This window comes from Notechis scutatus, chromosome 1, assembly GCF_049901735.1.
Source record: "Notechis scutatus isolate UNSWTSFEM ecotype Mainland chromosome 1, rNotScu1.2, whole genome shotgun sequence".
Taxonomy (NCBI): domain Eukaryota; kingdom Metazoa; phylum Chordata; class Lepidosauria; order Squamata; family Elapidae; genus Notechis; species Notechis scutatus.
Genome location: NC_142009.1, coordinates 266,182,810 through 266,198,649, shown reverse-complemented (window position 1 = coordinate 266,198,649; position 15,840 = coordinate 266,182,810). Strand labels below are relative to the sequence as shown.

The following is a 15,840-nucleotide window of genomic DNA, read 5'->3' as shown; positions in this document are numbered from 1 at the left end:
AGATGCATATGCAGGAACAGGAGGCATTGACAAATGTAAGATGCATATGCAGGAACAGGAGGCATTGACATACATTGTTTCTTATGTGCTATATAGATGGTCTTGTTAAAGATGTACAAAAGATAAGAGTATTACAGCAAATTTGTCCAGGTGCATGACTTCATTCTATTGTAATGTTCAAGTTGAAAAGATTAATTTAATAGAATGGCAATCCTGCCCACCTAGCAGTTTGAAAGCATGCAAATGCAAGTAGATTAATAGGTACCACTTTGGTGGGAAAGTAACAACATTCAGTGAGCCTTTGGCATATAACCATGCTGGCCACATGACTATGGAAATTGTCTTTGGACAACGTTGTGTCCCTTGGCCAAAAAAAGAAGATGAGCACCAAGTTCTAGAGTTGGTCATGACTGACAGGAATACCTTTACCTTTTAATAGCATCAGCCCTGTGGAAGGTGGGTTTTGTTTTGTTTCTTGGCACTTTCAAGCCAGTGTTGACTGCAAGCAATTGCCTGAATAAGTCCCTGCAGTTCTTGGCAAGGTCTTTGGGAAATGGTTTGCCCTTGCCTCCTTTCTTAGGGCTGAGAACGCGCAACTGGCCCAAGGTCATCCAGCTGGCTTTGTGTCCAAGGCAAGACTAGAACTCAAGATGCTCTGGTTTGTAGTTTGATGCCTTAACCTACCAAACTAGTTCGTGAAAAGATTAGGGACTTTTTTTTTCCTATTTTGACATAAGTCATTAAACAAACTTTAACTCAAGTCACTCTCAGGAAGATTCTAGCTTTGGGATATAAATCAACTTTAGCCTACATTTAACATAACTGCAGTGTTATTTGTCATCCTTATGCTATTTTGTTTAAAATGCAGCTGCCGTGGCATAGACTGCTGCAATGTGTAGATCTACTTCTTCCACCAGGATTTATATTTTACACCAAGCTGAGAGGCTCAGCTTAGATGGGATATTATTTGCAGTTTGGTTCAGTCACAATATCTAAAACTAATGTCTGGAGTCACTCAGTATGGCTGCTTTACTGTTTACTGCACAAAATAAACATTTTCTTATTAACTTGAAATATTCAGACTGCTGGAGAGAACAGTACATGCATGCAATAATCAAGTATCTGCTTGTTAACACAAACTTGTCCAACATGTCTGTTAACATTAAAATTATTCATATATCTTTTGGCAAGATGATGCTACTACAGAAGTTGTAGACCCAACGTAACTGTTGCCCTGTGGAAGGACCCACAGAGTAACAATTGCCCTATGGTATATCTGAAATGCTCAAGGAAAACAAAAAATTGTTTCCCTTTCTGATGAAGCAGACCTGATTCTATATCAATTGGTTTTCATGTAAGAACTGCCTCTAACTCACCACTTTATATCATCTGTAGATAATTTGAAGGATTACAAACCAACTTCTCTGGAATGGGTCAGCTGAGAATGCTTATATTTTTATGAGGTTTTGCAGAAAGCTAGTTTCTGCCTTGCATGTTAATGAGCCCTTTGCATGTACAGTTTCAGAAAATTACTTGTTTTCTTTTGAACCTTCCAAGCTTGGCCTAAATCCATCCATAAAATTGCAAGCCATTAGTTTCTGAAGTTTCCATTTCAGTGTTATGCCTATTTGGCATATCAGTATGCCCAGCCAAGAATCATCCAAGACTACAATAGCAACAAAACAAAAGGCAAAAAGTTCGAGCCAACCTTACGGCATACAATTTAGTTCTTGCCACTATAATCCAAGACAGCAAGGTAGAAGTTTTTTGATCAGAAAATGTAAATACACCCACAAATGAAAGCCATTGTAAAAGATTAAATGGAAGAGACAGTTTAGTTAGTACATTCAAGAGTTACCAAATGAAAGCATTTAATTTGCATGTGGTGATCCAAATCTACAGGGAAAAATATTTCTCCTGAAGCATAGAAAATTCTAGTCAAGAATGTTTTACTTCTTCAAGCCACAATTCTCCACATTAAAGTATTTTGAAAGCATCCATACCTATCATCTAGGTTGCTATGATTTACTAGATTTATATCCCATGTTTCTCCAAGATTTCAAAGCAGGCTACAAAAGCCTTTCATTTCATTTTATCCCAGCAACAATCCTGTGAGGTAAGTTGGTCTGAGAAACAATGTCAAGGCCAAAAATCATCCAATCAGCTTCCATACATGAGAGCAAATTTGAACTAGAGTTCAATACAGAATCCAATACCTTAACCACTATACCTCATTGCTGACTTGTATTCCACAGGATGAGAACAAGTGGGTAAGAAACAGAGCTAAGAAGACAACAGTTATATTTTAGGAAGTAAATCCTAATTTCTTAACAGCATCTGCCAATTCTTCTCATTCCTTGCACATCAATTTATTTATATATTTAAAGTATTCCTAGCCTATTTTTCTATTAGCAAAAACTTCAATTTTATTCCAAATTTTAAACATAACAAGATACTCTAAGCAGCCTGAAAAAGATCCCCAGCTACACCAACATGGTATCCTTTTCTGAGCTATAGTTACATAGGACTACAGTCCATTAAACAACTAATCATGAACATTTTGATCAAGATGGATCTGGAAAATTCTAGGTGACTCAAATTGGATCAGGAAAACAATCATATTTGGCTACAAAATGTACCAACTCATACAATTATTTGCCCAAATTAACTTAATTGGTTTATCAGTCTGAACAAGTGAAACTTCACTTCAAAAAGCTGTCTTTATTGGGACTTTATAAACCACTCCAGTTGTTGTGATAATGACCACAACACAGTTCTGTCCTAGAGACCAATCAGAATAGTGTTGCTGTTGCATTCCAGTTGCCTTTAGAAGCCCCTAACAAATCTCTCTATATATATTTTTGGAGAGCCTCAACTTCTTCATACCTCCAAATTACAAATGGCACACAAACCTAGGCTAGATACTACTATTACTTCAGAGGCTCATGCACATTAGGTCACTTCATTAGCAAAATATGACTGTCAAACAAATTCAATGTATCATCAGGAGACACCACTAGCTGAGACAAGCTTGGAAGATAGGGCAGGTGGAGATATACAGGGATGTGCTTCAACATACATCTTCTGTGTCACACCTAAGTTTCTTTTACTAATATAGTTTCAAGGCCAGGCCCCTTTGTTCATTTTTCCTGTTCAACTGATTACATACAATCCCCCAACCCTGCCTCTACATCTAAAATGATTTCAATGATTATTTTTCACCCCTCTCCAAATATCGTCAGACTCCCAATAGCCAGCTATTATGGCAATTATGTCTTGTGAACTTTCAGCCTGGTACCAGTGCAATCAGCCTACAATTTGAAGATTGACTGGATTTACCAACTCTGCAGCAAAATAACCCACTAACTCTCTCCACATACTCCTGAGGGCCCAACCATACAGGACAGCAAATCAAATGCTAAATCGAATGGATGTGCTTCTCAGTTTTATCCTGAAAGAAAGAAAGGCAACAGAGGAAATGACATATTGTAATGATATATTGTCACTCTCCTACCACCACAGCACACAACACACACACACACACACACAAAAATGGAGGTTGAAAAAGAAAGCAAGAGCAAGACCTTTCATAGAACCTTGGAATTTCCCTGCCCAGCCAGTTTTCCAAGATCCTAGTTTTCTGAAGATAAAAAATGAAGTGATTCAACAAAGCAAAAATGTAGAAGATCGCTGGATGGCAACAAATAGTTTCCAGCATCAGTAGAATCAAAGTTGTTCAGAACTTTGCAAGTCCAATATGGCAGGTCTGGTGTAGAGCCAACAGGCAAACAGCCTCTGTTGTACACTTGATTTGCTTTATTCTGGGCAGTGTAGCATGTAGATTTGGCTCTCCAGATTCACTTTCTCATTTATTTACCTCTTACTTCAAATACTTAGAACTTCTTGCCACATGGCAGCTGTTTTACATATTAAACCATCCTATTTTAACCACAATGTGTTGAACATAAGATAATAATTTCATTTATACACAATGATTTACCAATTATCCTGATTAGGTTACATCACACTACCAAAAATCAAACAACATTCAGGTGCCCATCAGAAAAAACAAACAAACTTAATCTTAGAATATGGGAATCCTATCTCACAGTGTACACATATTGTGTGAAACTGTAAGGAGATTGTTTACTTTTGATTTAATTTTATCAACTACAGTATCATGGTTTTGAAATCTTGATCTCTGGTTTATGAATTGGAAACTTCAGGTGAATCAAGCAATCCTGATTTAGCTTCCGTGAACCCAGCAAGCAATAAAACATGGAAGGTTGGCCGCTAAAGAAATATTTTCTCGCTAATAGAAGATCTCTCAGGTCCCTTCCAACCTTATCTTGTGTTCTAAGATACAAGAGATTCTACCCAGAGGTTCAAATCTTTCCTACTGTATTATTCAAAGTGGTAGGATAGTGAGCAAGAGAAAACAGCTGCTCTTCCAAAAAGAGAACTGCCACATCTATACATTTGCTCAGTTCATGTGAAATTCTCTGACCTTCTCCGCAGGACTTGAGGAAGCAACAGTATTGTTGTTCAGCAATTGCTTACATCGCTTTCCTTCTCCCCCCTGCTATTACAACTTCCCCCGATTCAGTGCTTTCCAGGTATGCTTCACTAAAACTCCCATCATCCTTATTAAATGGGTAATTAGTATGACATAACACCAGGTTAACAAGTTGGGAAAACTGGAATATCTGCATGCTCAGTTCTTCTCTTTAGACAAGGAAGTAAAAAGGAGCTTAATAGAAAATGACGGGAAAGAAGTAATAGGTTGCTTAGTTGCTCAATCTCCCTGAATGTTAAACTGAGCATTCTACCTGATGACTCACCTTTTCAATCCATAATAATAAGGACTGGACAATTTGAGCTTAACACACAGTTCCAAGAGGCCAGATGGCTACTTCTGGGATGACCTAGCCTCTAAAATGCCCTACCTAGAGAGATTATAAGCAGGATGAGATGGCTCCAGCATGCAGAAGTCATTCTCTATACTGAGATGCCCCAGTGAGCAAGCAAACACAACTATCTATTGTTTGCCTCCCTCCATGCTCACTCAGTGAAGAGTAGAGACAGAAACCTTGGAATTTCCAGCCTTGGGCAAAGGGAAGCTCCCTGCCCTTCTCAGCTGGCAGTAAAAAGGAACACCTTGTTCTTTATTAGTGGTTTGCCTCTCACTCCCAATCAGCTGTTTTACCTTCAGAAGGAGGGTGTGAAGCTCAAAAGTCTATTTAACATATTATGGCCTCAAAACTGACTTGCTTTTCATTCACAGCTGGAGAAAGCAAGAAGCCAACACTTTGACTTCAGCAAGTAGCTGGCTGGTAATTTGATGGACTTCATGCTCAAATAGCAAAGAGTGTGTGGGTGCTTGTTTATCTGGGAGAGCTTTTCTGACAGTCACTGAACCCACTCCCTTCTTGACACCCTGAACAACAGCCAGACAGCTTCCAAAGGCTATTGCTAGTCAGGGAAGAGGATTAGTGTAAAAGGAATCCACCAGTTGCCCTTAGGAAGGAGGGAGAGAGTTCCCACCAGCCCTTCCCACCAGTGCTGTTTAGCTGGAAAATCCCTTCCTTTCTCAAGTGGAACCATTTCCTAGCAATGCCCCTAATGCCAGGAACAGTCTTCGCCTACTGAACTTCTGCTTGCCTGGCCACTATTGTCCAGAGAAGAAGAAGAAGCAGAGCCAAAACAACAGGGTGGGGGCTTTTCCTCCTACCCCCTTCCCTTCTTCCCTGAAGAAACAGTCCATTGCCCTACTCAATCAATCAAGCGAGCTTCGGATCCTCGGGAATAAGCAAAAGGACCAAGAGAGACCCGAGAAAAGGCCTCCGGATTTATTTATTTTTTTAATCAGTTGTCAAGCTGGCTCTCCTAAGTGGAGACGTGGCCCCTCTCCCCCTCCTCTCTCATCCCCAGTCCCTTCCAAACATAAATCACTGCCCTACTACACAATCCTTGCATGCCTTCAGCGCGTAGCAGAAAAAAAAAAAAAACTGGGGGGAGGGAAACTCTGCTCAGGGGGAAAAAAGACCCACCGTCATGTGAGAATGCTCAGACACGAAATCTATCCGCCGAAAATAAGTGTATGTGTGTGTGGGGGATTTTAACAGAGGGAAGACGTAGGGAGAAGGCAAAAGCGATCCTTCAGGGGAAACTGAGGGGGAGACTCACCCTTGGTCCAGATGAGCCCCCTTCCCCGCCCCTAAGGAAGCAGAGGCAGCCAGCAAGGGCAGGCAAGCCCCACTTCGCGGACCCCATCTGTCCTCGCTCCCCCCTCCACCCAAAGCCACGAAGTCCCCCAACCGTGCAGCCCAGAATCGCCCTCCCCTCAAGGGGCAGCAACGACGCCCGGCGTTACCTGAGACAAGAAGCTCCGCCGTGCAATGAAAGCGCCCTGGCTCTAGGCTCGCGCGGGCTCAGAAAAACAACGTGAGCCGAGGTGGCTTGGCTCCGCTTGGCTTCGTTTCTCAGCCCCAGCTGCTTTCAGTCCGCTCGGGAGGAGGAGGTGGTGGCAGCGGCAAGGGCCAACCTCTGGGGCAGCCCAGAGACGCCTTCCACGTTTTAACCCTTGCTTGCCCGAAAGCAAGGACAGCCCAGTAACTCTGCTCGTAACCTGGAGGCCAGAGGAGGGAGGTGGAACGACACGCCTTATTTTCCACGTTGACTTTAAGCGCTGCCGACCGAGTGTTTCACAAAATACCAGTGGGACCTCCGTCCACCTCCACCCCTCCCTCTTTTGCCTCCTGCGTTTTCTCTTCTGCCGTGCTCGGCGTTGAACGCAGGGATTTCTGATCCCCTTACACGCGCGCGTGGATATGCCGCGGGGCGTTTTCTTCCAAACGCCCCACGGACCCCGTGTTCGCGCCTTGCGCTGAACTTACGCGCGTGCGGAGTAAACCGTGGTTAGCTTGATGACATCCTGCGCTCATGGATTTTCCAGGCTTAGGATCCAGATTCACCGCCCATGAGCCAAACCGAGTTTAGCGAAACCGGGGAAATCCCCCGCCCCCCAAAAAAAATCGCCGTTTCGGTTAACCAGGATTCGCGGGGGGAGCGGGGAATTCCGACCATCTAGAATTATACAAATTTCTCGATCACGTGGCAGCCTCTCTGCAGGTGCACTGTAGCCTTGGAGGCGAGGACTCTCTTCTTGCGGTTTAGACGGACGGCTCAACGCGCTGAGATCTGGGCATTTATTTCATATTTTCAGCAATGGGACAGAATCGTATGCATAGATTCCAGAATTTCTAATTAACAGATCAAGGCGTCATTCAGAAGGAGCTCAATGCATTGCGATCCTGGCGTCTTCCTGTCCCTCGATTTATATATGCACCTTTGGTTAATAGCCTGAATGTTCCCTCCAGGCACAGACGCAAACTATTCAGAAATGCCCTTTGCATCGAGAGTTAGACATGCCTGCACGCCATCCAGAGTGTAGGTGGGTGAAGGGGCACCAGAATGCCTGAAAGGATCGGCATAAAAAAAAAAAGACACGAGTTGCTCCAACGGGGACAAGCGGCAACCTGTAGTTGTCAGTGGCCATGCCAGAGGAGAATTCTGGGAATCGTAGTACTGGCTCCCCCACTGTGGAACATATAACCGGGGAAGGTGGTGATTGGGAGAGTTACATGTTTAACGGGATGGGAATATCTTAACTTTCTGAAATGCTAAACATTTTCTGAAAGTAACCTTGCTTATTTTTATGAGGAGGGGAGGGGGGGAATAAACCTTCATGGCCGCTTCGTAATCTTGTTATAAAGTAGAAATTGTCAGATGCACCCGAGGATTTTAAAATGCACGAGTAGGGAGTGTTCTGCAGCCAGTTGGAGGTCATGGCAGCTGCAACCTTGTTTTCTTTCAGCCTGTGCATAATATTTCATGAATATCGGTTTGAGTCACAAATATGCCAGCAGCTGCCACCAAAGAAGATGTGTGGCAAATAAAAATAAATAAAAATGCTATTCTGGGTCAAGTGGATATTTGATTGCCAACTGTGCCCAACAGCTGGGCAAGTGCTAGGATTCATAGAAACAACCACTTGTTGCTTGTCGTATTTTCTTCCCAGCTGGTTGGTTTCACACCTGCAAGTGGTGGGTGTGGCACTTTAGAGAATTCCAAGTATTAATTCTCCCTATAAGTTTCAATTTGGGGATCTTCCTTGGTCCAAATAGCTAGAGAAAACCAGGAAGAGAAGATTCATCACTGCTACATTTTGGGGATTCTCTTTGACTGGTGTGCCTTTCCCCAAATAGGTGAACCTGGCCTTTCCTAAATTATATTTTAAAAACCCTTCTTTTCAGGGTGGAATGTGTGGTATAATTGTTGATGAACTGGTTTTCACTATTCAGTTACTGTCCAATATACATTTTTTACTGTCGTGAACTACATCTTCAATCCATTTCTGCAGCCCTTTAGAAACCTCTGACCTCCAATCCTTGTTGGGAAGTAAAATGATAGCCTCCAATAAACACATTCAGAGAAATAAAACCAAAAGGAACTGTCATGTCCCAAAACTGGTAAATTATCAAACATTATGTCTTCTACAGTGATTTCAGTGCATTGTTGCTGTGTATTTCTTATTACCCTCTTAAATGGGTTTGTCTGAATGGCTTTATTCCCTTACATAATGGTATATAAAATGGATAGGATAGTTCATAGTTGAGTGTGTCATCATTGTTCACAAATGTTTGAAAAATGTTCAAGTATTGTAAGTCTCCATATAAGTGTTTGTTGACATGGATCCTCTCTCGTTTGAGAGGGTAAAACATAGAGGTTAATATTACAGGAAGAGAGATTGCAACCAAAAATTAAACAAATAAGTCTGAACAGGAAGAGCAGGTCAACAGAGAAACCAACTATCCATTGAGAGTGGGGTGATGATCAGATCCTTTCACTGGATGTTTTAGACAGAGAAAAGATAGCCCTCTATCAGCATAGCCTTCATTTAAATGTATGCCCCAAATGGAGATTGAACATAGGGACCTAAATGGCCTCTTCCAACTTTAAAATTCCAAAAATTAATATAAATTTTGAATCAGCTGAAAAGGCAATCAGACTGAAAAAGCCAGGTTAATGTTTTAATATAATAGACGCAATCTACATAGACTTCTGTAAAGCCTTTGATTCAGTGGTACACGACAAACTACTCCTAAAAATAAAATCCTATGGTATCTCTGGACAACTGAATAACTGGATAGAAGCATTCCTGTCAAACAGACAACAAATGGTCAAAATCGGGAGCGTCCTATCAAATCCAGTACCTGTCAATAGTGGTGTCCCCCAGGGCAGTGTTCTAGGACCAACTCTCTTCATACTCTACATAAATGACCTCTGCGATCATATTAAGAGCAATTGCGTTCTCTTTCGCTGATGATGTAAAGCTGTTCAATACCACAGACAATACTGCTACCCTTCAAAAAGATCTCGACTATGTATCTGAATGGTCAAACAAATGGCAACTTCAAATCTCAACAAATAAATGCTCTGTCTTACATATTGGCAAAAAAATCAGAAAATAAAATACAAGCTGAATAGTCAAGAACTTGTTGATGACCCAAGCTCTGTAAAGGACCTTGGAATACTCATCTCTAATGATCTAAGTGCTAGAGCCCACTGCAACTACATAGCCAAAAAGGCATTAAGAGTTGTTAACCTAATCCTACGTAGCTTTTTCTCTGGTAATATCACACTACTAACCAGAGCATACAAAACATTTGCTAGACCAATACTCGAATACAGTTCATCAGTCTGGAACCCTCATTACGTATCTGATATTAGCACAATTGAGAAAGTCCAGAAATATTTCACAAGGAGAGTTCTCCACTCTTCTACTCGTTGTAGAATACCTTATGCCACCAGACTTGAAATTCTAGAACTAGAAAACCTTGAATTACGCCTGCCTTCGGTCTGACTTAAGCATGGTATATAAAATCATACATTGCAATGTCCTACCTGTCAATGAATACTTCAGCTTCAACCATAACAACACAAGAGCACACAATAGATACAAACTCAAAGTAAACCGCACCAAACTTGATTGCAGGAAATACGACTTCAGCAACAGAGTGGTCAACGCCTGGAATACTCTACCCGACTCTGTAGTCTCTTCCCCAAACCCCAAAAACTTTAACCTTAGACTGTCTACTATTGACCTCACCCCCTTCCTAAGAGGTCTGTAGGGGGCGTGCATAAGCGCACCAACGTGCCTACCGTCCCTGTCCTATTGTTTCTCTTATTCTTTTATTTTTCTTATATGTACCCATTTCATGTATTCACAACTATGTATACGCTTATACTTATTATCTTGTAAACAATTGGCAAATCAAATAAATAAATAAATAAAATAAAATAAATAAATCAGAAGGAATTGCATTCTATAGTTTAGACTGTGGCCCCCAACCTTTTGGGCACCAGGGACTGGTTCCATGCAGAGAGGTTTTTCCATGGACTGGATGGGGTGGGCTACCTGCATCCCACAGATGGGGCTTCACTTGTTTGCATGGCCTGATTTCTGGCATGCCATGCCCCAGTGCCAGTCCATGAATCAAAGGTTGGGGGTCCCCTGAATTAGGAGCAATACAAGAGAAGGCATCTTCTGTGTTTCCAAAAATGGACCTGAGCAAGTGCTGGCAAGAGAGGCGAGATAAACAGACAGACAGACAGACATTCCAGAAAGCATTTTACAACCAGTTCTCACCAAAGCTATCTATCAAGATTATGGGCCTCAAGGGCAACCTATTTAGATTTCAGTCTCAATTACTTCAAGTCTGCAGCTGTTTTACACCAAAGCAGCCTTCTACCACTTAGTACTGATCCAGTGGTAGGATGCTGCCAGTTTAACAACCGGTTCAGTGAGCACGCGCTTTGCCTAAGGCGCTTGCACGCAGCGCTGAAAATGGAGCGCTTGCATGCAGCGCAGAAAATGGAAGGTAAGCAGCCATTAGGTGCTTACCTTCCAAGTCAGCAACAGTAAGTAGAACAGCAAGTAGAACAGCAGGGGGTGGGGGGGGGGGAAATCAGCTGTGCCGCGCAATTGAGATGAGCTACAAAGCAGGAAATAAAGGACAGGATAGGACAGGTGCAGGTGGGCGGAGCCAACTGATCATCGGAACTACCGGTTTACTTGAACCGGTCTGAACTGGCGACATCCCACCACTGTACTGATCAGATGGGTTGGTCTTCCATCTCCAGAATCCATCGACAGTGTGAAGTCCAGGTTCTAGAAGCATCTGATTGTGAAAGGCTGCTGTGGAGCATATGGTGAAGCAGGCCTCTGGTATTAGTTCAAGGGTAGTTAAGCTTGTAATTGGGAACAATCTCTGCAATATGCCTTCTACAAATAACACAAAGTAGCCGAGGGGCTAAAGGGTTGGACTGGCATTGTGGAGAGGGAAGTTCATGTTCTAGCCCATCTTCAGCTATGGAAATGCATTAGATGTTTGGAAGCCACACTTCCTCTTTTAATCCAGGAATATGCTTGTCTATGGAGAGGTCATAGTTGTCCCAAAGGTGCTTTTCCAAAAGGCAACTGGACTTCCTTGGTTTTTTTTTTGAAGATGTTTTGCTTCTCATACAAGAAGCTTCTTTAGTTCAGAAGCTTCTTGGATGGGAAGCGAAACGTCTTCAAAGAACAACAAGGAAAGTCCAGTTGCCTTTTTGGAAAAGCATGTTTGGGACAGGGCTATGCTTACAGCTATGAGGTCCTGAATATAACTCAAACAAGTATGGCAACCATTTTGAGAGTTCAAATTCCAAATAAGCCCCAGATCTGAGAGAAGTTATTCTCTCCTTAGGGGGCTTTCATTGAAATAAAATGCAAAATGCAAAGATTTAAACTGAACAAAGTTTCTTCATTAATATACTGTATCCCTACTTAGGGTATTTCAGAGTTCGTTCTCTTTTTGTGCTTTTTGAGAGTCTGGTGAAACCTGTGAATCCTTTCTTTGAAAAATGTTTTTAATTGCTTTACAAAGGAAATTAATGTTCAAATGTATAATAGAATAGAATACATAATAATAACATAAATTCAGTTTATTAAAATTAGCACTTCTGGCATCTGGGGGCATAAATTAGGTTTTTTTATCTACATTCAGTTGAATGAAAAGCAAAATCTCAATAATAGGTTAGAAAAAATAAAGTAACTTCCCCCCTCCCCCCATCCAAGTTCACAGACATCTAGAAAGCTATTCGGACTCCAAAGGAGTCTGTGTACCCCAGGCTAAAATGCCCTTTTCTATTTTAAGTATAAAAAACACTTAATCTTTGCTTGTCAGTCCAGCAGTTGTGATTCATCCAGAGGCTAGCAACTTCACATTATCTTTTGCTGACAAATCTGCCTTTTAGCTCCTAGCAACAGGACAATAATAGTAATCGTCAATTTATCACCTCCAGCTCGGAGGACTTAACTTTGCAACTAAAGTGCAAATTCAAGAGACCCAAAAGAGATATAGAAACTGATAGCTTGAGATTTTTTTTTTTATAGTTTACTTCATCCAAGGGATAAGGACTATTGTCATAGGGCAATCAGCTTGCTGGTAACCATCTTGTCTTACAAAATTTAGAAGGAGTCAGGTATTTTTCGGAGTATAATTTGTTTAAAAGGCGTTTGTTTACTCATTTCATCAAATCAATGGTGGTATTCAACGGTTCAGCACGGTTCACCTGAACGGTAGTTTTTAAAAAAGCCTCCAATGATCAGCTGAGAGGATAAAAAAGAGAAAAGTGCAGGATTGGCCCTCCCACCTGCCCTGTGCTTTTTTTCTCCCTTATCCTCTCAGCTGATTGGCGCTGCAGGCCTCAGCTGGTGTGTGGAAAGAAGTACGCACACGTTAGGTGCGCAAGTTCACCAAACCGGTAGTGGAACAGGCAGGCTCCCACTGCTGCATCAGATGCCTTTTTAAGAAAAGCTGATGTTTTTTTTAAGAAAAACATTGTAATGAAAAAAAATGTTTGCCTGAAGAGGTGCTACTAGACTCCTTCTGAACCTTGTTTACAATAGACTTAACACAGGTCTCCTCCTATGTTTCTCTACAAGGCTTCTACTCCAGATCATCCCTTAAAGGATGATTCCACCTTTTGGCGACAAAACCAAGCTGTTCGGTTGTTACCCAAACAGGCAAATGCCTGGCTGATTGTGCTACCATCAAGTGCGTGTTTAAGCTAGAATTGCCAGCTGTCACCTGGCAGTCTTCCCATGCTTTCAACAGCTGCACAATCAGGAGGCACTCAACAGGCAATGTTTTCTTTAAATCAGAACAGACGGCCTGATAAATTTCTACTTTTTGAAAACTGAAAAGAAAAAAAATGTTTCATCTGTAAATGGTTGCTGAAAAATTATCCCCAAACATTTTGCTAATGCCAAACAATCGAGAGCACCAGTAGGTAATATCAAATAACTTGCTCTAAATATTTGCTACCATCTAAGGGGCATCTAGATATCTACTACATTGCAAATGTTACCTAGCTAGGTAATGAAACAGTCTGCAAGAAAGCAACTAAGATCAGAGAAAACTAAGGACCCCACATCTAGATATATGAAGTCGAGATCAGGCTAAAACAATTATACTATTTCTTTTAACAAGCTATATGTTTATTTACAGTCTGAAACTATAATACCCAGAAAAAGGTTTACATCAGGGATGACACTCCAAATGTGTGCTGCATTTCAGCCTGCACTCTTAACATGCTTCACTATTAACCAGGCTACAAAATGAAATGTAAATCAGGCAATCCCATTCCTTTTTATTCCTTTGCATCTTGAAAGACTTTATATCTAATCCTTGGTTGCTCCTCTTGCCATGCAAACCTAGATATATCTTACTGCCATTTCCTAAATGGTATATCAGTTGTCAAAATGAACATTCTTTCAAACAAAAACTGTATTCAAGATAATAGATTTATTTTTATCCCCTTAACATGTGTTTCTTAATTTCATTCCATGTCTTGACATAATTATTTTGATATAATATGCAATTAATATTTGGCATGGTAATACCCAAATGTTTTACTTTTTTCGACTTAAAATGAGGGGAATTTTGTATTAGTTTCATTTTAGGGTTTTTCATGTGTTTTGTTAAACTCTTTGTCTTTTGGTTATTAATTATAAAGCCAGCTAATACACAAAAATCGTTTAGTTTTTCCATTAATATTTCTATTACTTCCAAAGGAACTTCAGAAATTATGACTAAATCTTTAGCAAACACCCATAATTTATATATTTCTTTTTAATTCTCATTTCAACAATTCTTTTATCTTATGTTTTGTGTCTCTTCTCAATGCTTCCAAAATACTTCCAATTCTTCCACTAATATGAACAACAGTGTTGATGGGACAGCTTGTCTTGTTCCTTTCACAAAATTTGTTGGTTTATTTACAATTCTCTGTCCACTTTGTAGGGTGTAAATTGATTTTACTCATGTAATAAAACCCTTATCAATGTCCATATCTTCCAAAAATGTATACAAGAGTGTCCAGTTCAAATTGTCAATGGCCTTTTTTGCATCAAAATAAAAAATCAATGCAGCTTGCAATACATTGTGTTGTTCTAGATATTTCAAACTATCCAATGCATTTCTACTATTGTCTCTCAATTATTTTTGAGTAAAAACCCACACTAATTCCACCAATAAAATCCTGTAGTACTATTTTCACCCTCTCAGTTAAAATCATCATAAATAACTTATTGCCATTATTTGCTGTAGCTTTTTGGTGAAATAAGATATTGACTAACTTAAGTATTAATAGTATATTAGTTTATATTCAACTGTTGTCTTTCCAGTCTGTAAAATAAAATTCATATTTTTTTTACAGCAGATGTAATAATTTAAAACATATATAACAAGGATGATATATAATCTGGTCCAGCCATTTCCCCTATTTTTACCTCTATTATGGTTTCACAAACTTAGGGATCCATTCCTAATTTGTTTCTGTTTTACTGTTATCTCAGCTGTTAAAAGAAGGAAAACTTTCCATCAATTAGAGAAATTAAAATTTGATATAATCTGCCTACAAGAAGTACATATTAAAAAGCAACAAAATTAGGGAAAATATTTACCTCTTTGACACAATGCAAGAAAAGAGGAGTGGTTTTATACATTAAAGATATTATCCCAGCGAAATTGATCTATACCGATGACGATGGAAGATTGCTAATGGTGGAAATAATGGACAATAATATGAAAACACTCCTGATTGCAATCTATGTCCCGAATGTCAATCAAGAAGAATTTTATAGAAAATTACATATGAAAATAATTGAACTGGACTATGCTAATATAGTTATGATGGGAGACTTTAATGGGATTGTAGATAATAAATTGGACTATACAGCAGTGGTCCCCAACCTTTTTTGTACCAGGGACCAGTTTCAAGCACAAACACTTTTTCAAGGACCGGGGGAAGAGTCCGAGTTTGGTGGTTTGCTTGCAGACATTTCATTACCTGACTAGGTAACATCTGATGTTGTTACCTAGTCGGGTAATAAAACGTCTGCCAGCAAACCACCAAGTTCAGGGAGCGCCTCTGCCCTGCCTCCCTCAGCCCCATCCCTCAGGTGTCTCCCTCCCTCCCTCAGGTGTCTGCCTCGTTCCTCTCTCAGTCGCTCTCTCGCTGCTCCACCAGCCCAGGAAGAAACTGCTTCAAAGAAGCCGGGGGTGGCTTTTCCTGTCGCCGCAGCTCCTCCAAAGCGCCCGTTTACCCCCCACCCCGCCTGCCCGCCCGCGGTTCAACCCAGTGCTCCGTTCTGCCTGCCTGCCTGCCTGCCTTCTTCGTTTCGGAGCAGCTTCGGCTGATAAAAAGAGGCGAATAGTTATTATTCTCAGCCGA

At 40.8% G+C, this 15,840-nt stretch overlaps 1 protein-coding gene and 1 long non-coding RNA gene across 4 annotated transcripts in view; one reads left to right on the top strand and one right to left on the bottom strand.

Annotated features, from left to right (window-relative positions):
- CD82 (CD82 molecule) overlaps window positions 1-7,567 on the bottom strand; it is a 73,196-nt gene extending 65,629 nt beyond the window's left edge. The window contains exon 1 of one of the 3 annotated variants that reach the window (XM_087951272.1): window positions 7,349-7,567. The gene's annotated coding sequence lies outside the window, so the exon portion shown is untranslated. Of the gene's footprint in view, window positions 1-4,507; window positions 4,653-6,373; window positions 6,501-7,348 lie in introns of those variants that run through there. The other 2 variants (XM_026664662.2, XM_087951271.1) reach the window with 2 other exon arrangements.
- On the top strand, window positions 6,675-14,542 carry LOC148133360 (uncharacterized). Its single transcript, XR_015746694.1, has 3 exons — window positions 6,675-7,453; window positions 8,423-8,531; window positions 13,049-14,542. It is a non-coding gene; the product is annotated as an uncharacterized LOC148133360 (long non-coding RNA).
- Window positions 14,543-15,840: the final 1,298 nt, after the last annotated feature.